The 26969-nt window shown below is 34.4% G+C and overlaps 9 non-coding genes across 9 annotated transcripts; 1 reads left to right on the plus strand and 8 right to left on the minus strand.

The window, feature by feature from the left end:
• The first annotated feature begins 10874 nt into the window (after positions 1–10874).
• Trnay-gua lies at positions 10875–10963 on the plus strand. Its single transcript is given in 2 exon segments — positions 10875–10911; positions 10928–10963. It is a non-coding gene; the product is annotated as a tRNA-Tyr (tRNA).
• A 493-nt stretch (positions 10964–11456) lies between these two features.
• On the minus strand, positions 11457–11546 carry Trnay-gua. The gene is given in 2 exon segments: positions 11457–11492; positions 11510–11546. It is a non-coding gene; the product is annotated as a tRNA-Tyr (tRNA).
• A 543-nt stretch (positions 11547–12089) lies between these two features.
• Positions 12090–12178, minus strand: Trnay-gua. The gene is given in 2 exon segments: positions 12090–12125; positions 12142–12178. It is a non-coding gene; the product is annotated as a tRNA-Tyr (tRNA).
• A 388-nt stretch (positions 12179–12566) lies between these two features.
• Positions 12567–12655, minus strand: Trnay-gua. Its single transcript is given in 2 exon segments — positions 12567–12602; positions 12619–12655. It is a non-coding gene; the product is annotated as a tRNA-Tyr (tRNA).
• Positions 12656–13636: 981 nt separating this feature from the next.
• Positions 13637–13725, minus strand: Trnay-gua. The gene is given in 2 exon segments: positions 13637–13672; positions 13689–13725. It is a non-coding gene; the product is annotated as a tRNA-Tyr (tRNA).
• Positions 13726–14279: 554 nt separating this feature from the next.
• Positions 14280–14368, minus strand: Trnay-gua. Its single transcript is given in 2 exon segments — positions 14280–14315; positions 14332–14368. It is a non-coding gene; the product is annotated as a tRNA-Tyr (tRNA).
• A 752-nt stretch (positions 14369–15120) lies between these two features.
• Positions 15121–15209, minus strand: Trnay-gua. Its single transcript is given in 2 exon segments — positions 15121–15156; positions 15173–15209. It is a non-coding gene; the product is annotated as a tRNA-Tyr (tRNA).
• Positions 15210–16204: 995 nt separating this feature from the next.
• Positions 16205–16293, minus strand: Trnay-gua. Its single transcript is given in 2 exon segments — positions 16205–16240; positions 16257–16293. It is a non-coding gene; the product is annotated as a tRNA-Tyr (tRNA).
• Positions 16294–16364: 71 nt separating this feature from the next.
• On the minus strand, positions 16365–16453 carry Trnay-gua. Its single transcript is given in 2 exon segments — positions 16365–16400; positions 16417–16453. It is a non-coding gene; the product is annotated as a tRNA-Tyr (tRNA).
• Positions 16454–26969: the final 10516 nt, after the last annotated feature.

Here is a 26969-nt window from a genome sequence, read left to right on the forward strand (position 1 = left end):
CTAGACATGATGTATTGAGATCTTTCGGAAACACGATATGTATGTACATTGTATAAGTATAAGTAAACTAATTTAGTGAAGAAGAAATTATTGATCATTTACTCACAAAATAATCATCCACAGTTCATCGATCTTGGGTCTTTTGAAATACCTACTATACCTTTAAGATATGTTGAAGTAAAGTGAAATTGTACGAGTAAACATCTGTTTTCTCGTTCAATGAAACGCGTATAAAAGTAGCTAAAAACTTGAATATCGGATGATTTATAAAAAAAGAGTAGAGATATGAAACAATGCGAGGGAGCGTGTTGACAGTGGGACGCGATTGCGGACGCGCCTGTTCACGCAGAAGCCACCCGGTGCCGCGCAAATACCAATCCGGCCTATTCATGGATTCTATTCGATTTTATTCGCGCTAGTGATGTTTTGTTGTGCTCTTAAATTGTATCGATATTTATTAGCTACATTGATGTCACGATATTAGTTATCATGGGGCTTTAAAATATCGATGAATTTATTCGACTTACGTTCTATTTTCAGTTGCGCTCATCAATGAAGCTTCGATCGTTTTGAATTAAGAGGGTTGTACTCAGCGATTTTTAGTTAAGAAAATAATGTAGAGCTAAAATAACCTAAAAAATGTTTATTATAAAAATATTTGTATTGTTATAAACTAGTCGATATGTAGTTTAAAAATAAATCGTCCCTATCGGCGACCGCGAGGCACGCGTGATATCACATCGCGGTGCGTTTCGCATATAGAGCGAGATATTTTTTTCACAAAGCCCTATCAAATCGACACCTCTACGTGGAGTTTTCGCCTATTTCTAACGCTGCATGAATTTTAAAAAGAATATAATACTCTACAGATGACATTTTGTACTGTATTGAGATCTAAGTATCCAATAATATCATACATATGTTAGGAAACTCAAATAGCTATGCTACATTTTTAAAGCTTGTAAAACAGTGTGACTATCTGACTACTCTTAAGATATAGGAGAGCTATGGAGATACAATTCAAGAATAATGAAACTAAGGATACTGTATCAATGTGTAACAGTTTTGGCTTATTAAACGTTCTTTTTAAATAATGTAGGTAAAACTCTATCACCTCTCCTTTTTATGAATTTCTACAGCATCTGCATTGACAGAAAAACATCATATATTATTTTACTTAACCTTACTCGAAGGTGCGTAGGATATAAAACTTATACTTTAAAATAAAACGTAATAATTAACTTCCGCTGGAAAGTAAATCAACGAATTTAACTACATGGAACGTAATATTTAACACAGATATCTTTATATTAGGTAAAGGAGTCGTGAAAATCCACTGGCTTTATCTTCTCCCTTTAATTGTTGGCAGGAGTACTATCTGGAGGTTTACTGGTGCCGATTGCACGCAATAAAATGTAATAGCCCTTTTGTTGCGGGCTGTTCACATTGTGCCTTCGTCGTTTGTGAACACGCTTTGTAGATTAAGAAAGCATACATTTTGGTTATAGTCGTCGGTGCTCTTTCGTCGCGCTTTTGTCTTTGAGGTCGTTACTTGCGTTGTTGTTGCTGCTGAAAATTACGCTTCAATTTCCGTGTTTTTATGACTGTTTTTGATGTTTTTTTTTGTGTGAATAGGAGGACATAATTTAGTTCGACTTAATACAATTAAAGCCAAGTAGAACCTCGTTTTTTCTGTTCCTATTGATAGAAGCATATCTTGAGATCGAAGGAGATCTACTAATCAATAGGTAGTTTGAGAGGACTTTTCTACAGCAAATAGTAGTTACAGAGATTAGTACATTTAACGACACAATTTTCTCAGCTTTGAGCTTTTATGTAAGACTAATTTTATCCTACAATCTAACAATCACAGTCCATTTTGACCCACAAATATGTTTATTTCCTAAAATCAGAAAAAAGTGCGACAATCGTGGTATCGTAAACACGTACGCGTATTTTGAATAATTTAGTTCGGTGTAAATTTTCACGCGTTCCCTCTTCAGATATCGCTCGGAGCCCTAGTTTGATATGTGATTGAAACGTGACTCACCGACGGAAAGGGTAACAAATATCATGGTGTAGAATATTAGGAATATATATGGCACTGTGATACTTGGAATACCAGTAATAAAGAAAGACTTTCATGGTATTTGGTTTAGTTGAAAAACATTTTGCACGAATTGGCTTTGTAAAGAATTAACTGTTGTTATGTGACTCAAACGTATTACTATTCAAACAGCAACATCAAATATTTAAGGGAATATATGCAGGTATAAATAATATCTATATCTATACTAATATATAAAGCTGAAGAGTTTGTTTGGTTGTTTGAACGCGCTAATCTCAGAACCTACTGGTCCAAATTGAAAAATTCTTTGTGTTGAATAGACCATTCCGCTGCGACTAATAGGTGCGAAGATACAATGGAAAATATGAAAAAAAAACAGGGCAGGTATAAATCATACCTCATATCTTCTACCCACGGGGACGAAGTCGTGGGCAAAAGCTAGTAATAATATATATATAGGTAGCTTAAAAACTGAGATGACTGAGATCAGCAAATAGGCTGACAAGCTAAAATGGGACGCCGCTGCCGTGGTCGGCCTAGGAATTGGTGTAAGTAACCTTAACACCTATCGCGTAGACTGGCGCAGAATAGGGAATCGTGGAAGGACTCACTGCTCGGGGGACGCCTTCCTCAAAGCCATTTGACCGACAGTAGACTCACGAGGAATTCACACATTTTTTTATTGAATGCTTAACCTCACAGCATACACACAGAGTTCCATTTCTAAACAACTTTAAAGCGAAACTTTTCAATGATCCATAAAAACGTGGTTATTTTATTCATAACAGCCTATTGAGCCAATAGATACCGACAGCACAAGAAAATCGGACGTAGAAAATACCGAGGCATTCCATAGACAGGTCTCGACGCTGCCTTTTGAAACAGCCTGGTGTCTTGGCTTCAGTATGCATTGTCCGGAATCTCACTGAAAACTGAGTTAAATAAAGTGAGCAACTATCACGGTTTTTAGATTATTTTTTTAAGGGACTTAGCGTAACGTTTCAGTTCCTACAGTAATTATTTTATTCAGATTCTATATATTTTGAAAAAAAAAAAACAAACGGTGCTACACCTTATTAAAAGAGATCATTGCTTATTTCATAGCATGACAGATGTACATTTGTTAGAACATATAGAAACAGATCTTCGCAACTTCTATAATTAATTAAAAGTCAAAGGCATCAAGTTTGCTTCAAGTCTTTTAAGATCATATCCAAACGTTCAACATTATTTTTAGCCTGCAGTGTTAAGAAGCGCAATATTTGAATTGTATATAATTAACTACGCCGTTTAACTGTAACTTGTAAAGTTTCACGGCACGTCACTCGCAAGTAGTGTTGCCTACCGCGATTATTCATGATTGCCATAATTATAAGTCGGCCTGCAACACTTAAATATGTTTGAACAACAACGAAATTATATTTACAGTTGCAATTTTTTGTAAAATTATTTGATGTTGTGAGTTTTCCTTAGTTTAGTGTACGAAAATAAATACTACTTACAGTTTTTAAGTAACGTTTAATCATAAAACATTACAAAATTGTTTTTAAATTAAAACAAGCGCCCGGTTTTTAACTTGTAACATGACAAACCGCCGAAAACACTAATAACACATTTAGCGGTTAATATTAATATTTAATAGGATAATTAATTATCGACCCAGTTATAACGACGCTTGTGAAATTATTTTCCAATACCCGATAAATTTTGCAAACAATTTATTACAACACATCGTTAATTAACGATACCTAGAATTATATCTATACATATAATAAAATCGTAGAAAAGTGAAACGTGGTGACATTTTGATATTATTATTTTTTATTCCGAAGCCTCAAATATGTATTATTAAAACCATTTTTGTCTACAATACCTTACTCGAATCAGAGGTTTGATGTATTGGACTAAACATCACTTAACATTAAGTGTATGTTCCATGTCAATCGGGTCATAAAATAAAAAGCTATGCCAATTAAGACAAATACGCAGAGAATTTGTTCAAAGGTATATCCAAAAAATAATGCCAAAAGTAACTGTTTTACATGAACGAAGTCGCTGGCATAGCTAGTATAATTATATGTATAGCCTGTGGCTGAATCAAAATGTGTCCGTCCATTAGTCTCGAACAAAGAAGCCTATTAAATCAATTACCTACCGTATATTTCTATAGCACAGGCAATTTGCATGAGCATTGTTCAATAACGTTAATATCGTTTTGAACCTGTAATAAAATCGCATTAAATTTAGCAATGACGATTTATCTTTGATTTTAACATTTTAAGGATTCAAGGAATTCATTTGTGTTAGGCGAAAAGGAATCGGTAATGAATTTTTGAGGCTAAATTTTTTACCACAAAACCTTATTTTATGTAGGTATGTAAAAGTTGATGAATATTATTATTACTATTTTATTTTATTTGGTTAATCTTTTGTAAATGCAATTGCAATGTAAATAAAGCATTCATGTATTTTAATAATCTATTCCGGCATGTAACCTTGATACAGCTTTGCTGAAGGATCTTTAAGAATAGGAAAGTCAAAACTTAAATGTCTATTAGTAAAATGTTTATAAGTGAGACAGTCGTTCAGACAAACACTTAGACCGTTATACATGTATACGTGCATACCAAGGGAAACTCTACAAACAATAAACTTCATGGGAAACACGCACCAACGTTCTAAAATAAACAGATCGATTCTATTCTTTCATGTTCAATGAAGTTATCGTATTTGCAGCCAGTCCTGGGTTCCGTGGCTTTGTCGTCCTGTCACCGTGAAAATTACTCATTAGGAAAACCCACAGGAAAACGTCAGTTTGGAGGGGAACCCGCTCCATATCTCCCGTTAATTGTGAATTTGTAACACATTTTTCGATTCAGTAAACTCTGTTTTTGGTAAATTGAAATTATTTTGACAGCAATTTGGGTATACTTTCGTGGTAAGAATGGGTACAGGATGAATCAATTCTAGATGGATGATACGGTATTTGTTAAATTGTTTACGGTCAGAATTGAATTTGTTCCTCGAATTTTTTTTATTGCTCTGTGATTTGTTAAAATTGTTTTTTTTTTATGCTTGTTGGTGTTAAAATACGAAATAAAGAGATTTACACTCATTTTTAAACAGACAGATAATTGAACCAAACGAATCCCTTTCTAAACAACGCTCGTGTTTAAAGAAATTCAATAAAACCACGTTTTTATTCAGTACGGTTAAGGCTCGATTTTCATTAACATAAAGGGTACAATGTAGACATATTTATTTGACAATGGGGTGACCGAAGTGCACCCTAAAAGAGTGGAACGCTTTATGCTACGTGAAAAAAAACTTTATCAAAATTTAATAGCATTCCCCACTAGTCGGCAGAACGCCAATGACTTTGATATTTTCGACGGCATTAATTAAAAAATTATAAAGCTTCCCGGGCACCCCGCAGCCATTGTTCGCCCCACAAAGCATTTATATCGTGGAAAAAGATAAATATGCGAGACGCAGGTAATTGCGTACGCTTTTATTGAGCTGTTGTTTGATTTCAGAGGGTTTTTATTGTGTACAACATTTATTGCTCGTATGTATTGAATTAACAATCCAACTCTTTAATGAATGAGGTTTATTGGAATTTCGCAATGTTATTTAAATACGATAGCTATTATTGGAGCGTGGAGATTTACTGTACGAAAGCGTTTGCTTCATTTAATTGGGATCGGAAAATAGCACGTAATAAGTTTAAACTAGAATCCTGTGGAATAAAAAGTTAGTGCTTGTTAAAAAGTATTCCTATGAGTTGTAAAATTACAGGTAAGAAAAATTATAAATTTTGCAACCAAATTTCTAAGAGGATGCCATAAATTCAAAACGCGTACCTATTTCTAAGTAAATCTCGAAGGTAAATATTTTTCCTCATCACAATAAAACAGCTGGTTGGTTTGGCGATGATTTTCCGCAACAATGTTTCCCATAGGAAGTCTCAGGTAATTATGATTGAGCACAAAATGGGTAAAAATAAGGCGGAGTATTGTTTCAGACATAATTAGGGTTTGTGGTCCCTGCGGGTGGCGGGTACTGCAAGTCATAGGAGCGAGAAAAGGTTTTTTTTTTGCAGCATTTTTTTTCTTTTTACTATAGTATTTTAAGAGCGTGCTAAATAATTTAGGTGTTTACCTTTAAAAGTAATTGTTTCAAATTTTTATGTTCTTTATTTAGTTCTATTTATACAAGTAGTATAAGTACTTATTATATATTTTTTTTGTTTTGTGTTTGTGTCAGTTTTGATTAAATTTTATTTTCGTTTGATTTGTTTCTAGTCGATCTTTTTAGTAATCATTTTAGTCAGGGTCTGATTTTATTTTACCACCATATGTAACAAAAATACCTCTGTTTTTTTGTAAACCCGTGTGTACCCGTGTTTTTACAAAATAAATTATCTTTTATCATTTTTATTTTATAAACCTAAACTGTAATAAAAACTAATAGGGGCTTGAAAATAGTGCTTTCAGTATATAACTAAACCTAAATGAAGATTGACACACTTGAACTGACTTACTTACCAAATCCTGACACGAAGTCCTGAATCCTAACAATAAACTCATGACATACAAACTCATCGAAGTCCAAACTAATTCATACGAACACGTATATTAATACACGCATTAATTTCACTCAAGAAAGTCGTATTAGATTAACATATCCAGCTTCACGTTTGAGCGTAACGGCAAGGAGCGACGATTATGAATATTAATATGTCGGCGACACTCCGAGTTAGCGGTTTAACGCTAATTCGCATAGACAAACCTCTCGGCAGACAGTCTATACTCTATGGTATGTACTGGTAACTTATATTCTATATATGAAGAAGTTTGAGACTTTGGCTTCTTTTAAAAGAAGAAAAACATAATACTGGCTGTTTATAATCGGTTAATAATCCAATTTATTTAGTCAATAGTAGCACAACAGAAGCACAGTATTAAAAAAAGGGGTATTCTGAATAAAAATCACATTTGCTATTTCTAAATGAGTGTAGAACTGTCTACACTTTGCCAATTCAAGTCAATAGAGATCCGTCGGCTTCGATCCTCATCGCTGCTAAGATAAAGCCATAATTAAGGGCCTTCGCGATCGATTAAGTTAAGCCGAGTTTAAATAGACGTTAACTTCAAGAGAAAGGTTTACTCCGGCGTGAAATGGCATTAGGTTTTCGCGCGTTTTATGCTCAGTCGAGACGAGTCGCTAAGAAAGGGGGATTTAATGGAAGATTGACTTAATTAGGTACCCTCGTAAATTAGCGGAAGTATTTTTGATTGATACGACTTAAATGGATTTGTAAGTTCACAGTAGATTAGACCGGTTACCTACTAAAGTTTAAAGCCTTTAGGAAGTTTTTGTTCACAGTTTAGATACGGTTACTTAGTCTTTAGGAATCGGTAATCCTTGATTAATTTACAATATTTTGCGGTAACTTCTAGGAATATACAACGGATACAACCACATCTTTAAATAATATCATTGACATGTGGAGGAGAGATTTTTTTAAGATGGGGTGCTAGAACATTTCGTCATTTCACAAATGTGTGTATAACTTAAATAAATGGCAGCCCCAATTATTTTTAGTTAAGAACCTATCCATCTAATTAGGCTTAACAAAGCCTAACAATATTGTACACCGTAGCAACAGCACCTAATTATGCGGTCAATATTACCCTTATACACGATTTAAGTAAAAGCATTAGTAAAATTAACACAATAATATATGTAGGTACCAAGCTGACCTGTAAACCAACCTCTTTACAACCAAAAAACTTTAATACACCTATTAAAAATGAGTAATAACTGGAACATAAATATGACGCAGACATTCATAATAGAAATTATTGTAAAATATAATGCTAGCCTTACAAAACGCAATAGTTAGCACGTCCTTAAGCGTTTCATGTTGAACAGCAGTTAGAAATTACATTTGTAATTAAATCAGGCATTCTTTGAAAGTTACGTATTAATAATTTAGTAAAGGCTTTGACAGGGCTATTCCGTCTCGAGTGCGCTACCCTTCTGTTTATGCTAAGGTGGGTGGATAGGGCTGTGCGAGTGCTTATCGATAAAGTAGATGATAATAGAGCGACTTACTGCTCAGTTTCATATTCTGATTGTTACTATTTGTCTCCAATGTTCTTGTAAATATTTTTAATCAATTTAATTAGTTATTCACGTTTATTCTTCGGACTCTGACTTAATGACTGGTTCTCAGCGAATGTAGAAAGGAAGAAGGAAGGAAGGAAGTAGATCGTCAAATACTTTAATACCGAATGTAATCCAATCTTGATAAGATAATAAGATAAGATTGCACTAAGATACCCATCATACACCAATTCATCTGAAAAAAATCTTTTCATTTTAAGATTTCTGTTTAGATATTCGATACAAACTTTTCAAGATGATCATTACTAGAATGTTCCTATAACCTGCATTACCTGGAACCTTTAAGCATCATTAGCCTGTCTGCCTTATGAAACGTATAAATAATTCAGCGACTCTGCCCATCACTAAAATTGGTCTTGCGTGACGTATATTTCCTTACGGCATTATGAATTGCCGTCAGCGTAAATGTTGTTTCAAATGTCAGTTTGACCTTATGCTAAGCGGTAGCCGCCCCTGAATTATTTGACAAGTGCCTGTTTGATCTTTAGAAGGCCTTTAATATGATTGCTGTCAATTTATCGTGTGAATTTTTGATACGTTCCTGTTTTCGAAATTAGCTTGAGTATTACTTGAACTGTTTTCGGACGGTCGATAGGGTGCTAAGCAAGATGAGTCCAACTCTAAGTACTTATTTTTAAGAATTGACTTCTAGTTTAATTGTTAAGGTTACCACTATTTGTAAACCTGATTGACGGCGTGGATTGTTTAACGAAGGCTTTCTATAATTATGAAATTAATTGTATATTACGAGTATATTATCAAAAACCCATTGTTATTTCAGAACTCAATTTAAAAGTAAATTTCACATAACATTTTAATCTAACATCCATTAAAGAAAGCTTCAACTTTATTAATAATGTTTTTCATAGCCTATCCCAGTGCATTTCCATTTTTATGCAGATAAGTTATTCCAACGAACGGAATCATTACACCAGGTGTTCTTAATGTACTCGTTACTTTTACATTCTTTGTATAAAATTATGGGTTTTTAAATGATGTCATGAAATTGTCATTATGGGTTATACGAGTTTATGTGGCTAAGAATAATAAGTACCAAAAAGAACGACTGGTGGCCTCCTTAGTAATATTGACATTTGTCAAATGTTAATGACTTTTTTTTATTATTTGTATCAAGTGCGATTTATTTTCTTTTTTAACCTAGATAGAGTATAACATGCTTCTAGTGCTAAGTCCTATACTACAACACCGTCAGTTCTTCGTGGCTGAGTACTGGTTCAATAAAAATATAAATTTCTTAAGTCTTTGATCGATACGCTTTGCAGATCTCAACAACAGTGAATTCAAATGAAAATTGATCTGTATTTAATCATCAAAATTCAAAAAAAATAAAACAGCAAATATGAAAAATCACTCACAGTAAAATAATCTCCAGTAACAAAGCAATAAAAACAAATGCGTGTCGAAACTAGAACATAATTAAATTACGTGTCAACTACACTGCATTATTACCAGTACTTGTTAGACATCACGTGAGTAAGGCATGTAACTCAAGCTAAAATTCTTAGGGAACTCGTTAAGAGCCGTATTCGTCGTCCGATACGGACGGGTCGGAAACGGCGCCACTATCGCGACCGACGCGACAGTTTCTATTCAAATTAGGTGCCATTCGACCGCACAACGAATGAAGTGACATTATTTCACCCGCTCTTGTTTTGTTTTCATTGCCGGTTATGAATGATCGGTAATGCTAGCTTTTCGTTGTTATGTTTCAATGTACAACGTCTTTGACTATTTAGTCTGTATTTTGCATTTTGCAGTACTGATGTGGGATGTCTAAGCAGTGTCGTCTACGTCACTGTTTCCGGTCGTCGCTGTTGAAAGTGCGTGCTGATCAAAGTTAGTTGTATGCGTTGTAGCATTTTGTACTCTCTGCGTGATTCTAAAAGTTAAATATCAGAACGTCAGTTAGTTTGTTTTAATACTCGGTTCAATTTGATTTAATTCTTTTTCAATCACTTTCATGAAATTCAAACATTCTTAAGTGCAAGTCATTCGTCCTATTGTATGTACAATTATTTTTTAGTATCGAAGTGGAGGAAGAGAGCGGGTTGTGTAAGACTCTTATTAAGTTATCCTTAACCGCCGTGCAGCGTATCCTTGCTAAGGAATTACAATTTAGTGTACAACCTGCTTTCCTTTTAAAACAAATTCATTTACGCCAAACTTCGTAAATATAATAGTAAAAAAAGAGTTTTGTTTTAACGTCCAAAAATCGTTTTCTTTGCATTTGTTTTTATACAAAGGTCACATAAATTACAATAACATTGATAATTTCTCTCTTATTGATAGCTAAATTATCTGTCTCTTATCAACGTATGTTACACAACTTTACCTGTGTGATACAGTTTATTCGTAGAGTTAACAAAATATTTTGTTTTCAGTTAATCATACACTGTTCTGTTATCAGATTCATGCCTCCGAGCGGTTAGCATTAAAACCAATAAGTGCAAATACATGAGTACAGTAATATTTGGTAAATAACAGGTATCAAAACCAAATTACTTAGTAGTCCAAGAATAACAACAAAAGTATTATCACAATATTTTCATGAGGCCATTTCGAAGTGATAAAGAATTTCGGCATATCTTGCAACCCTTCGATAGCTCAGTTGGTAGAGCGGTGGACTGTAGAGTAAGTACAATTGATATCCATAGGTCGCTGGTTCAAATCCGGCTCGAAGGACGTATTTTTGTTAGCACATTATCTAAAAAGATTTGTATGCATCTAAGTTACTGCGTTATTTGCAATGTCACACATCCCTTTAACTGTTAACTAGAATAACTAGTGTTAAGCATGCATTGCATTCGGACTGTAAAACAATTTACTTCGACTGTCAGTTTCCGTTCAGTTTTTTTACCAACATAGAAAAGGAACAGGTTCCTAATTAGTTGACTTGATTCAACTGCTCAGAAGGTGAGAGTTTAAAAAGTTAACTGTTATTCTTATTGTTCTAAAATAAATCCCTTAAACAAAAATAAGGCAAGTTAGTAAAATTTAGACAATTAGTAACATAACAACAGCAACTTTGTCTCTATTAGAACCAGGCCACCTATGATAGGGGCAATATATTCTTCTAGAGTCCCGCTCTTTTCCCGCTGATCTATAGAACGTAAGAAGGATTTCTTTGACAGAATAAATCTGTAGAAATTGAGATTTTACAACAAAATAAAAAGACTCCTTCGAGCCGGATTTGAACCAGCGACCTATGGATATCAATGGTTTTTAACTCTACAGTCCACCGCTCTACCAACTGAGCTATCGAAGGCTTGACGATGTGTTTAAAATAACTAAATACAAAGCAACGGATTAAGTAATAGCGTATAGCGTGTCGTGAAAGGTGCTCTACATTGGAGGGGGTTTCATATGCAACACTCATTTAGACTGGTCAAATACCACGCATGGTCTTTAGCAGGCAGCTAGTTAAGAGCTTGACTTGTGTTTTTATTCAAATAACCTAAAAAGCTTATATTTCCTTAAAACATATCTTGTAAAATAAAGATAAACTATAGTGGAAGAGGCTTTTAAACTCGTTAGTAAAGCGTTTTATTACATTACAAACTAGTACTAAATCGACTTCTGTGCTGAAATGAAACTGGGTAGAAAATATAATGGTCCCTATAGATGGCAAAAGATATCGCTTAGTCGGATATACCTCTATTAGATTAACTCTTTCGAGACAAGCTGGAAGACCATAACCCTAGGCAAAGGGAGATGGAGTAGATAGAAAAACCTTTATCTAGAATTTTAGAAAGAAGCGTTTGTAATAAAGACGCGTAATAATTCTATTAAAAAAAAAGGGTCAAAAGTATCCTTCGAGCCGGATTTGAACCAGCGACCTATGGATAACAGCTATTCTACCTCTACAGTCCACCGCTCTACCAACTGAGCTATCGAAGGCTTGACATTTTTTTTATAACAAGCGCATACAACTTATTGTATTAAGTAAGAGTATTTAACGTGACGTGAAATGTGCTCTACTATGGAGGGGGTTTCGTACAGATACATACTTTTAGGTTGGTCAAATAACACGCATGGTCTTAAGTAGGCAGCTAGTTGCGAGAGTCATTTGATTTTTTCTCCTAAACAAACAATAAAATAAATATGTTATGTCAAAAGCACAAATGGAGATGATAGCATTAGCTTAACTCTTTCAACAACAGCTGGAAAACCATAATCTTGGGGCAAGGGAAGATGAAGATAGTTGGAAAGGTATTTGCTATGCATTGGAGAAAAAACGTTTAAGTACACAAAAAACAAAACCCTAGCGAAAAAGTATTAAAAAATTTCCTTCGAGCCGGATTTGAACCAGCGACCTATGGATGACAGCTATTCTACCTCTACAGTCCACCGCTCTACCAACTGAGCTATCGAAGGCTTGATATTTTTTTTTATAACAAGCGTATACAATTTAATGTATTACGAAAGAGTATTAACCGTTACGTGAAAGGTGCTCTACTATGGAGGGGGTTCGTACAAAACACTCATTGGTACTGGCCGAATGACACGTACGAACAATGAGTAAAAGATAGATAAGTAATAAATAGGTAGATAAAGCAATACAATAGTTACCAACAGAATATATTGTTCAAATATGTACTTAGATCAAGACAATAACGTCTCAATCTTTTTTCAAAGGCTAAAAGAAGGAACGCTGCTACTGAGGCGCCTTTGTCTTAGCTCATTAAGGGTGTCTTGCGAGTCCGACTCATCCGTGGCTTATTATTATACAATAATATCCTTTCCACATCCACATAGTACGGTTATCGGATCCCTGGCTGGAGGCTTGTAAAGTCTCCTCAATAAGTCCGTCGAAGCAGTCAAAGCCTTTAAAAAGCCATCAGATCCCAAACTAGGTACAGCCGTTACTATGGTAACCATACAATTAGTAAACATACATTGTACGATACATTTCGATAAATATAATAGATATACAAAGGTAAGAAAACACTCAAGCTCAACGCGCAAATGTTTGTCCAATGTAGCAACTGAACCCACTGCGACATAGATTAAGACTCTCTTTAACTATTTAATTAAACGAAAACAATTCAAGATTGACTCGGTTCTCTAAGATGTTTGCTTAAAGTTAAGAGTGAGAAACGACATCCACCCATAGTAACCATGATAATTTACTTTAAAGACGTATAAAAAGTTCAAGTCTTTTATTTTGACTTTATTATTAAACGGAAGGACGACAATTGTTCAAAATGTTAAAGAGATAGGTGTAACAAGAAAACCAATGATTTGATAGCTACTGCAGTCAACAGTTTTGCTAACGTGACTTTAAGCTAGTTGTATATTTTCCTAAACAAGAATCAATTGTGACTGGTCAAAAAGGTTTACTCATATTAAAAAGATTCCTTCGAGCCGGATTTGAACCAGCGACCTATGGATGTCAGCTCTTATACCTCTACAGTCCACCGCTCTACCAACTGAGCTATCGAAGGCTTGACGATGTATTTAAAATAACTAAATGCAAAGTGATGTATTAAGTAATAGCATTTGACGTAAAAGGTGCTCTACTTTGCAGGTAGTTTCGTAGGCGTCAGGCATTGAAACTAACAAAATGTCACGTACAATCATGCAGTGCTATACAAATACATGTACATTAGCCAAGATATCCGTTTTAAAAGAATATTTTTATAAGAAGATCGACAAAATGGGCTACATAAATCAAAGTGCGTTAAAGTAATTGCAACTCATAGGTAAGAGTTTATGCGTTCCACGGTCAGTGCGAATTGCTATGCATTGCCGCGCACCGACTAAGTGCGGGAGACGTAGTACGGCGGTGCAGGTTTAGTTGGTAAGAGTCTGACACTACCCAATTCCTTCCTGAGGAGGTGGGTGTCTTAGGTGTCTATGAGGATACCCCCGCCCAACGAAACAAAAACAGTAACAGGTTATGAAGCCAATAGCGCAAACGATCAAAACAGTGACTTTGACGTTACTTCAATCAAAATAATAACTAAATAGTAAAAAAAGTTCTACGAAAAAAAAAGATTCCTTCGAGCCGGATTTGAACCAGCGACCTATGGATGACAGCCGTTATACCTCTACAGTCCACCGCTCTACCAACTGAGCTATCGAAGGCTCGAAGTTTTGTTTATAACAAGTGTGTACAAAGCAACGCATTAAGTAATACATTAAAAATGACGTGAAAGGAGCTTTACTTTGGAGGGGGTCTCGTATACAACTTCTACTATTTTAAAAAGCCATACTTAAAACATAGAACATAGAAAACTGCAAGGAAGTGCCTTTAGATGGCGTAGAATTGGAACTACCTCGGCAATGCACACTTACGCATTTGATGTCCCATTTTTATTTACTCTTTGCTCTCTGACAATACGTGAAAAGTTAAAAAGTATGCTTGTTAGTCCATTTATAATGTATTTGTTTTGAAACATATTTCGTATAAGTATGCTAAGCTCGATTGTCACCTGATAATAACCAGAGTGCCTCTTCCGCTAGTCAATTATCTTCCGTGCGCAAAGACACAAGAGAACCTGAATTCGCTCTGTTCGAAAAGTGAATGCAGTCTAAGCAATAAATTGACTCTTTGTGATTACAAAGAGTCAATTTATTATCAATCAGTCAATTTATTAAGAGTCAATTTAATCAGACGATATTTGTATCAGGACTCGCAATTAATTAATAATTACATTTAGTCACTGACTTTAAAATTAAGGAAAGCTTGTGAATAGTTTGAAAAGGTTAATTAATACAACACCATGTAATCGGTCCCCGAAATCATTGAGTAAAAAATGATTCGGACTTGATTATTCTCAACAATAAAATTAAAGTATTACAAAAAAGGTATAGTAACGATAAAAGCATAAAAAGATTCCTTCGAGCCGGATTTGAACCAGCGACCTATGGATATCCATTGTCTTCACTCTACAGTCCACCGCTCTACCAACTGAGCTATCGAAGGCTTGATATCGTACATAAAATTCTCATGTGCAATGTATTACATTATGTAATAATGTTATCGGACGGTGAAAGGTCCGTACGTATAAGTATTCGAATGAAACAAATTGAGTCAAAATATCTATATGAAATATAATAAGAAAAGTTTTTATTTAAGTTCACATAACAACTTACCTTTGAAGGTAAAACTAACAACGTGGTATATTGCTCACCCTTTGGCGTTTCGTAAACCTGGATTGGAGCGGACAAATACCCCAGAATACCATAGTCCGGTTATAAAGTCAAAATTTAAAGTCAGGGTAATTTTATTGATTTGTTGATGGTATTCTTAGCGCCTTGCTGGTTTCTATTTTACAATTCTGCTATTACATCTCAGAGATGTAATTGCAGAATTGTACTACACTACTATACAATGTACTAGACAATTTCTTTGGTTCTCATATTATTATAAAACAAATTAATCGTATAATAATTTGGTTAACAAAACCTGCTTCGCTTAAAAAATGCGTATGCGAAAGTATGTGTGTTTGTAAGTCTGTAGGAATGTTTTATTCTCACCGTCAAACCGATGGATCGAGCTCTCGATGAAACTTGGTAGTCTGGTGATTATCCCACTTCGTTAAATGACAATAGTGTTTTTTACAGCTATACCCGACATGTAGTCGGGCGAGGCCTAGAACAATAGCTACTTTAATTATAATAACATCAGAAACTGCAAGACTACATTTCACCATTTTTTATTCATAGGTATATGATTGGTGCATTGACGACGATCTGTTGAATAATGTCACGAGTCATTTCAATCTATCTGATCAAAATATTCCGATGCTGCGATTAGCTAAACTTTGATATAAGAAGCATTACCATCAATATACTACATACGAATACTATTCAGAAAAACAAAGACTCTAAAGGGACGGTAACTAATACTTTTTCAAATAGGAGAGTAAGTAAATTTATTTAGAAGGGGGTTAAAAATAAAACGCATCATAAAAAACCTCCTTCGAGCCGGATTTGAACCAGCGACCTATGGATGACAGCTATTATACCTCTACAGTCCACCGCTCTACCAACTGAGCTATCGAAGGTTTGCAGTATTAAATAAAATAGAAGTACAAATCTGTACAAAATAGAGTACAGAACAAAAAAATAAAAAGATTCCTTCGAGCCGGATTTGAACCAGCGACCTATGGATATCCATTGTCTTTACTCTACAGTCCACCGCTCTACCAACTGAGCTATCGAAGGCTTGAGAATCAGTGCAAAATATGCAAGTATAAAGTAACATGTTATGTCATTACTGGAGGTGAAAGGTGCTCTATTTCGCCTTGTGTACGCAATCTGGCGAAAGTGTACGCACGCAGGCGACCTTGCCGCGCTACGTCACCGAGACAACGTGGTGGCCAATACTAGTTATTCTGTTAGAGAAAGATCATTTGTACTAATTCAATATGTAGAAAGGATATCTTACAAATAATTCTTATTTTTATTATATGTGTAATGTTCTCTCTTAGACAACTGTTATAATTATTAGTGAGTTGTATAGAAGAGATCAGTCTGATTTTTGTCGAGTGTTTTTTGACCATCCATATCAGAAACTAATTTTTTTCCAGTCATCTTTCATTGGGAGAAGTGTTCAAAAAACAATTTGAAACTCCAAACTTTATACTAAATTATAATGTTCTGTTCCCATACAATTCTAATATTATTCTTCGACGCTACATGAACAATCAGCTGTTTAAAGACGTGAGACACGTCGCCTCTCGAGATTCGGTCAAAGTTCGCGAGTTAATTCTTGCTAAATGAATTATTCCCGCCGAGGTGGCGCCCCCTATTGACGGAGCAAACTCGCTAAATAGTTTCGTTCCCGCTGCTATTATTGTTGAGAAACTGTCGCATAAGTTGGATGTTGAGTGTGTCTGCTGACACAATAGTTTCCCCAGTTGGTTAAATTACCCCTAAAGAGGAATCTTTGTTGGCATATTTTGTTCGGAGTTTGCGTGTAGAAGTTTGCTTTTTGGTTCCATTTAAATACAATATTGTTTATTGTATTATTAATATGTTAATCGCTTATGCACGATCGTTTTTTTGATAATTAGTTCATTATATCAGTAAAATTTAATGTTACACAAATTTATACTAAAAGATGAATTTTAAAACTAGAGTTGTTGAGACAAATAGATGCGAAATGACATTCCCTATGTAGTTTATTAATTTGCATAGCATATTATTGTTGACACACAGTTAAACGTGTATTAATAAGTTTACACCTAAATCAATAAACTTGTTAGCAAACTCTTTGATTAATACATTGTTCTTTTGATGTCGTTATAACGACGGATATATTGAAAACAATGAAAACTGAAATGTAAATAAACTTCCATGGCTCAGCTCTCCGTCCGTGTGGATATTGAAATACCCATTCCTAGGCACAAACAAGTCTGAAAGCCGAAGTAAGAAATAGCTTCTATCCGTTCTTGAAATTCGATCCCCATACAACACTTTATAAAAATCAATTGAGTAGTTTTTTCTGAAATAGACGTTGTACATTGATAACCACTATTGTTTGTTCTGCGATTTCGTTACTGTACTTTTATAATACACAGTTATGAATAGCTTCATAGTCTACTAGTTTAAATGAGGAATAGTTGCACGTAATCCAGTACATCAGTGCATTTATATGAAGGAGAATCATATCAAATCCTCACATCTCGTAGCATTTGTAAAGCGGCTTTGCTCTGGGATCCGGCGACGTTTCTATAACCTGAATACTCAATTAATATGCTAATAATATGGAGGATTTGACAAGGGAGCGGTGCAAGGTGCAGTAAAACCGAACTCCTGTTGAAATAACCGTCTTATCCGCAGACAGTTGATATAGACTAGTGTTTGTTTTAGTTACGCCATTTTAAACTTTCTTCGATTGAGATGTGGTATTTTATCAATTTATTAATATTAAAGCAGATTTTTTTTAATGAATACTGTAAATGTATTAAAATACCAGTCACCATATATGTTCGGTATTATTTGCCGACTAACAATAAATTAGCATGGTGTGCTAGTTTATTGTTAGTCGGCGGTTTAAGGGTCTTAGGAATCCAGGTTTCCTTACGAGATTAGAGGACGACTTAGAGGACAGTAAAAAATTATATAGGTACAGCAAAATAACATATATAGGCCGATGAAGAGGAGTAAAACTTCGAAAAATTCACATTGGTACCGCTTTTTTGGGTCACTTGCCTATAACTTTAATTTTAATGTATTTTACGCATTATGCATAAAGCCGTGGAAGAATGAGATAAATAGACTATTGAAGTCTCTTACCCGGTGCCGGTTGTAGTCGATTGACATGACATTCATATTTTCGTTGACTAAGAATTGGTGTAGTGGAATACATTTTTCTTATTTATTTCGTTAAGGGTTTGAAGACAGGCAATTGTTTGCCTTGGGACACAACGACCTTAAATGTTTCGTGCTTTTCGTTGATTTCATGTGGATCCTTGCTCACAGGAGTTGCAATCACGAGCATGTGTGAAGTTCGTGCCAGCAAAAAAACCTAAGTATTGGAATTGAGAAAGAAAAAAAAAAGAATAAAATAAAGTTCTAAAAATGTTATGATAGCACCGTGTTTTTGTTTAGGTAATAACAATCACCTTAATTAATTCATTTTAAGATTGACATTTTACTTAATATGATTTTGTTGTTAAAATAATGTCAGGCATTATGTCTTACGCGCTCAGTGTTCCTGTGTTCGTAATGTTGGCATCATAATCGTGTTACATGGCGAGGTGACGCCGACGAGACGGTCGGTGTGGCTTTACTGGGATCTAGGGTTGTCACGTATGAAATCTTTAAACAAGCTGGTTAGATATACCACGATAAGTTTCCCCGGAATTGAAGGTATTTGTCAAAGCATCACGTTTTGCCCTAGATAAGATAGGAGGATCGCGTTAAGATTTTATTGAAGAAAATCTCCTTCAAAATCATATTGTATTTTAGAGATTGTGCAGTACCAAACTTGAACGACGTTTTTCATCATAATTAGGATTTATTACCTATTCTAACTTGAATCAAAACATTTCACAAAAATCGTAAATTATATCTACCAAACATTTTAGAGGTTGCCTAATGTCATAAATATCATTTTATAGAGAATGGTTTGTGTGACAGCCCTATTTTAAACCCACCCTGACATTCACTTAATTACATAGATTACAAGTTGACATTTTCGTGGGCCGCGATTTAAACCTGACTGATATGGATTATCCATATCCATTGCTATGGGTTAATCTGCTGTGTTCATTGTTTAGCTTTTTTATCGTTATAAAACAGAACGATACATTTATTTAAACTCGTTGTACGTTGTATTTTGTTGAAAAACAACCTTTTTTAATATACCTTGGTTAAGTAACTCAAATATAATAAATGCGAAATTGTATATTTATTTGCTTTTGGGACATTTATAGGCTGATATTAGGTGTAAGACTGTTTTTGCACTCTGATAACCTTCTTAATTTTTATATTCGTCTCTTTTAGTAGGTATTAGAGCGATATTTTTCCCGGTGCGTGTTTTGATAATGTTCTAAAAGAACAAACCCATTCATAAATGAGTGATTATGCCGTCATACCTTGAAAGCTACCGGCCTGTCAAGTCCAATATTAATCAAAGTCGAAACAGACTAGTACGCATATGAATATGTGGGTGCTTTTTAATTATAAATGAGCGTAATGATCATTTTTCATTCTTAATTGCCGTTTTCGTACATTTTACCTAATCACCATTATCCGACTAAACATAACAGTGGGGTTTTCAGTGAGTTTAAATTAATTCATACAACATTGTTTACATATAAAAAGGTTTGAATATATTACGTAGATACGCTCGAATGTTGATAGTTTGCAAACAGCAATAAAAAGTGTTTGTTCGGGGTTAGCCGCGTTGATTTTCTGTACATGAATATTCCGAGCTGTTTGGCATTCACGCCGCAGAGGCGGTATCTAAACACCGGGAGTGCAATAAAACTAAGCACACGACAATCCGACGAGTAATAAAACTCGGCGGAGTCGTACGAACTTGTGCGGTGATTGGCTGAAGAGATGGTGACGTCACTTCGCTTTCATATCACGAGCCTAAACCCCGCTTAGTGTGGAGATGCCGACGTTGTGTCGCGACGCTTCACCGCGACGTTTCAATATTAGTGTTGTGGGGATGTTATCGATAGTCTACGTGTTTTTTATTGCTTCAAATTGAACTTCATTATCGTGTCACTAGTCCTTATGCGCTAACGAATAAATAAAAATTACGCTTTACTGAGGTGATATAGAACCAATAATTTAGGTAATACGATTGATTTACATGTACGTGTCTGTATATCCTGAAGATGATTACAGGCAATTCAACTAGTCTACCATAACTTTAACCATATAAGTTTGACGACAACACCGGTTTATGTTCACAAGTAGCTCGTTAATAATAAACACATATCTGCTTTAACAGTAAAAAAATAGGTATCTATCTTTTTGCTACGTAATACGATGGATATATCGATAGTAATTTAATCGATACTCTTGCACATCACTACGCTACCTGTACCGTGTTTGTAAAACAGAGTCCCTTCAGAACAACGCCACCTGACACCATTATACTATTATAATATTTTGCTACTTTGCCTTCTGATGTCTTCTTGACGACGCAGTGAATACAAAATTCATGTACAGAACCCCTCTGTGATACAAACGCGATTTGATTTTGTTTCGAATCAAATTTATTGGTGATTGTATTTGTATTTGATATTGGTACTCTTTAGAATTACATCGTAAAGTTTATTTTATTGCGACAGGTCTTTATATCTGACTTTGTTTGAGTTTGGCAAAGAATTTCTGGTTGGCTTAAGAATAGTTAGGGTTGTAAGAAAAAGAAACTCCATGGAAATGGTTCACCCTTGAATATTTTTTGCATAGAAGAAAATAATAATACCATTTATAAAATGATAAATGATTTATATTTGAATCACTAAGAAAACAGTAATAATTAAATAAATCATCGAAGCTGGCTAACAAAAGGGCAATATATAACGCGTGATTAAAATATAAGATTACTTTTCATTAGGAAAAATCCTGGCAATATTGTAAATAAACACAAAAGACTAGTTTTCAGATGTTGATCACAGCTCCAGGTCTAGGCATGTTTTTAGGCATTTAATTCCATAGCGGAACTTAAAAAAATATCTGGCCACACAAAAGTTTGGCGCATGTTTCTACGTTTGGCACGCATTTATTTTTTATTGTGAGGGTTCGAAACCAGCAGCTGGATTTTGGTTTAAAATTGCATTTTTATATTTGGAACGCGACCCGCGACCGTCATGGCGGGTGACAAATACGCGTTACGCCGCCATGAATGACAATTGAAGAGATGTTTTTATAAAGACGCGTCGATTTTTATTTTTATGCGAAAGAAATTGTGCTCATAAAAATGGTGTTGAAATGATGAGTGTCATTTTTCACTGTCGACGGGATGTCTCTTTATGGGGCTATTGTGTCTACATGATAAAAACCTTGTTTTTAAACGTACCTGACGTCAATAGGGGGAAATACTTTATGGCTAGCATTATACTGAGTTTGTTTTGGTGCTACTGCGTGTATATTTTCTTAGATGAGTTCAAAGACACTCGAAATAAACGAAATGTAAGAAGTGCAAAAAAAAATTCTGAAAAAATATGGATCTTTATATTATGTATTATAAGTTAGGAAAAAAGGGTAGTAAGTAAATATCTATTTTTTTCTAAGTTGTAAATACAAAATTTATCCAACCATTTAATCAGCCCTTTGTTAGTATTTTTTTTGAGGGCTTCGCAGCTCTAAAGTAAAAAGAAACCCCTTCTAAGAAATTGCGTAAGAGTAAATTAAAAAGCTCAAATAATTTTCGTTTCAATACAACCCCTAATTATTGTATTCCTCAATACATCCCTATTATTGCTAGATCAGTAGCAAACGACCTAAATCCTTCAAAATCTAAAATACCCATATATCAAGTTATTTGTTCTAAACAGATCTAATTACCTTTGTAAACACGAGTAACTCGTAGGTAACTGTGTAAAGGTAAGCCGGTGGCGTATGAAGCGTGTTCCAGTGAGCCGGCCGTAGCGCGCAGTTATGCCAGGAATGTGCGCACATGGTGCTGCATTACGCTGTGCACAGGAGGACACACAAGTGTTTGGAGGATTTATAATGTTTGGGTTATAGAAAGAAATAGTATGAAACTGAGACAAAAATTAACGCTAATTCGTTTCTGAGGAGTAAAAAACGATGCCCGTTTTTGTTTTCTTGCCAAACTAGCATTTTTTATTTCTTTTTAAAAAGAGCGACCTCCTTTCTGTAGAGTTTAATGTTTATATCTCAGGAGATTTCACTCAAATTCCAGTCATCCAGAATCAGGACAAGCATTCTCAGACCAAACCCAATGACAATAAAATAAACTATAAAAGAATAATTCTTTTTTCCAATTCATCTTTCTTCTTACTGAGATTGAAATTTATAACTAATCAAAACTTTCTAAACAGATTTTTATTCAATTTAAGATAACTAACAAAGTCATGAACTACCTTAAAAACATATCAATTTGTACCTCAACATAATATTTAATCGCGTTCTATATCTTGTGACGCAAACAATTGTGTCGCCGACGATACCTCGTGCATATCTAAGCCCCAGCGGATACATTTGATTAACCTGACTAGACAGGCTTCATTGATTTACAGTTTGGCATCTACTTTAATCCTAAGCTAATATCCAGTTGCTAACTACGAACGTGAAGCTAATTATTCCTATTAACCTGTGGTATGTTGCATTCCCTCTTGACTGAGTGAGTTTTGACGTGGTTATACCTATAAACAATGAAAAAGTTTAGATATATATATATATATATATCCTGGGACAGCTCACACACGGTTATCTGATCCCAAGCTAAGCAGAGCTTGTGTTATGGTAACCAGACAACTGATAAACTTACTTATATATTTCTGAATACATACATATAATAGATAAATTACACCCAGACACCAGAACAAATGATCATGCTCATCACACAACATTTGTCCTGGGCGGGAATCGAACCCACGACCTCCGGTATAGCAGTCAGGGTCACTAACCACTAGACCAACAGGCCCGTCAGATGTGGAAAGGTTGTGACGTCTTTCAAAACAGATGCAGAGTGTTTGAGGTTATGATGGCAGATCGGCTAAGCGCGAAATATCGCGGGATCAATCCCCGCGTAGAACAAATATTTGTGTGATCCAAGAAAGCCTGTCCTGATTCTGGATGTGTTCGTGCATGTGACATGAATATTTGTGAAAGTTCCAAGGATTAAATGAATCAATGCGGGAGTCGGAATATATTAAGACTTAATTTAATAATTTAACTACTAGAAAATTGTTAATTTACACAGAATTTAAAATTAAACAGATCGATTAGAATATTAATTAAGTTATAACATTCGTGTTGCTCAGAAAGTGGTTTACGTTTAAGATGACAGTAATGTAATGCTTCGACAGTTTAAAAAAAATGCAACGAATAGAGATAAGTAATTTTTATTATCAACAAAATATTTGTCGATTAACAAAGTATTTATTGCTGTGATCTGACCTGCTTTATCTGAACTTTACTTTGATAGTTATATTAAATTAAATAGTTTAATTAGATATAAAATATATATGATTTTATGATAGTCAACTTAATACTGGTTTGAACATGGTTAAAACTGCAGTATACAGAAAACTGCTTAAATATTGAATACTCCAATGTTCACTTAAGAAGTCTGAGAATTAATAAATATTTCATATGATAGTATATATCATCATGCATAAGAATTTCAGATCACCCTTTAAATATTAAAAAAAGAAAAACTCTGGCAATTCATTCTGTATTTAAAATACGTTTATAGATAAAATGATTGACATTTAAAGCAATAAATAATAATCTTCAGCCAGTTTATGAAGTACGAGGTGTAATGTAGTATGAAGTATGAATTATTTACGTTAGTTCAGTAATTGCCGACATTTACGCTTATATTTCGTTTAATGGAATGAAATCACGGTAAAAACGATCAGCCGATGCCGGACATTAATCGCCCGTTAGCGACGCATTATTCACGGACACGCGTTGCACCGAATCCACCACCCTGTATCACCCCTACAAAATACACGGACACATTCACCTTATCTTCTTAACCACACAATGTGAATTCAACTTTATAACCATAGTCATAAAGTCTTAATTAGCATAAACGTGTTTTGAACTTAAACTGTTTTATTGCAAATAAGATCGTTTAACTAATCCAAGCCAATATATTCTCTATTTCCCAATGAATAAAATTAATTCCTTTTTAAGTTCGTATATACGACCGTTCAAAACTGTTCGTAAACGTGTTACAGTAGACTATTGTGTTCTTGCAACGGTTACGCCATTTTGAACCTTATCGTGTGTGCTTTAAGGCGGAATTTGATTGTCGATGGTCCATATATATTTATTTATGCGAATGGAATATGGCATAGCATTTATTACGCCAATATCAACAGCCACAGTTGCATTCGACGATTAATTATTTGTAAACAATATCGGAGGTCGTGCATGCTCATAAATGCCTTGCTTTTGATGTAGATGCTTGATTCAATATTGATATTAGTCAATGATAGTGTATTATGGAGGCACATAATCGTATTAATGACGTACAACTGATCATATATTAATTGCCGTAATTAGGGCGGACAACAGACATAGACAAATGTGTATCGATGTATTATTGGGCTGTAACTTGGATAAGGAATAGAATTTCCTATAGATAGTGACAAAGAAGTTATTATTATTTCATAAAAATGAGATTTTACTAAAATATTCCCTAGAAATTTTTCAAACAAAGCGTCGCAACAATTTTCTAATAAATTTTAAATTTTTAACAAATTAAAAATGCATTAGATTATTCCATTCATTTGATCATTTAATCCGGACATTTAAAACAATCTTTATTTGAATTTTGCAATAGAGAATGAGAATTTCAAATAAATAACAAACATTTCAAAATCGAATTGCACGAAAATAAACGAGTTCCAAATTTCAACTAAAACTAAAGGGAATTATTCTAATTTTTTAAAATAAGAAGATAAAAAAGCAACAAGATACTCAAAAATAAAAATAAAGAACACAAATAGAATATAAATAGTGTAGTAGTTGGAAAGTTTGAAGTGCGTAAAGCGATCGACGCGTGTGATCGAGCAGAAGGCTTCTGCTTGGGCGAGCGTGAAGATACCGCGATAGTTCGCTCCACTACCTCACAATGGCCGACACAAGCTAATGTGCTTTACGCGGGGTATATAACCGATGCAGATTATTAGCTTACAGTTTAATGCCATAACACCAGTGTTTAGACGAGATTAGTCTAAATAACTTAATTATATAGTTTAAGAGACAAATAGCCTAAAAATATGGAATTTTTAACAATACAAATTGTAAGTCAAAGTTATGTAGTGTACGGCCTATCTTGTTACATTCTTTGAAATAGGAATTAGGTAAAAACTAGTTGTGCTTTAACATTTCAAATCTAGACTAAACAGAAACAAAATTATAAAAATAAACCCAACCATAAAATTGTTCAAAAGAAGAAATCTTTCGTTAAAAACTGAAATAAGTACACCAATTATCTCAAAGAGCTAACGAATTAAGCTGAATAAAAACAAAAAAATACGTTGTAAATCAGCTGCAAAATTGGCATAATGCTACTTACAACAAAATAATATACAAATGAAACTTCTTGCAATTCAGGATTAAACTATTCCTGGCCGAAAAGGATTTAAAAAAAACAGTATATTCGAAATTCCAGCTGCGAAGTTTTCGACAGCACATCTGTCGCACAAACAAAACGAAGTATCTAACGGCTCTCGAATTTAATACGCTCAAAATGAATATTTATAAAGGCGTCAACTGTTAATCCGGTATTGTTACGTTTTCGCGCCTCGTGACTGATGACGTCAAGATAATACGGGGCTCTTATGGTGCGTGTACACCGCCTACTGTTAATTTTGTTTACTAAGATTTAATTTAATATTTTGGTTAAGAACAAACACGTTATAGATGCGGTACCTTAAGTAAGTTTTACGTTTTGTTTCAGCATTATCTGAATGGGAAAACACGTTTATTTTTTTCTATAAGTATATACAATATAAAGATATTTCATGATTTATGAGCGATTATTTCGGATTTCTAATTAATAAATAAGAATAGCTTAAATATAAACAAAACATCCGAAAAGGAAGATCGTATCCATTTGAACCATTTCTAATTTTAACTTTACGCTTAAGACGACTCTTTCATTTTATACATACGTAGGCACCAACGTACACCAACGAAGAAAGCGCACTGTTCATCTAAGGAATTAACGAACAAAGGCTTAAGTTAGCTCCGACGCTTTGCTATTGTTTGAACAATTCGTAAAAGATCGCGGCTTAGCTGCCGACGGGCCGTCGCTTACAGATCAAATCTGCTCTTAAGGGCTTGTCTCCTCCTAATATTGTTTGCATACCTTGTAGACACTTATAAAAGCTAATACAAATAAAAATAAATAAACGTTTTAAGTTGCTATTAATAATATCTGTTTATTGAACCGTAACACATAATTATTAAAGAGTAAAAAAAAACGATTTATATTTTGGTTTCTTCAACGATTTCTTTTATTTGGAACCAGTTCTCTCGTTCTGGATCAATTTAAAGTATTTTC

Source organism: Trichoplusia ni, chromosome 2, assembly GCF_003590095.1.
Source record: "Trichoplusia ni isolate ovarian cell line Hi5 chromosome 2, tn1, whole genome shotgun sequence".
Classification (NCBI taxonomy): Eukaryota; Metazoa; Arthropoda; class Insecta; order Lepidoptera; family Noctuidae; genus Trichoplusia; species Trichoplusia ni.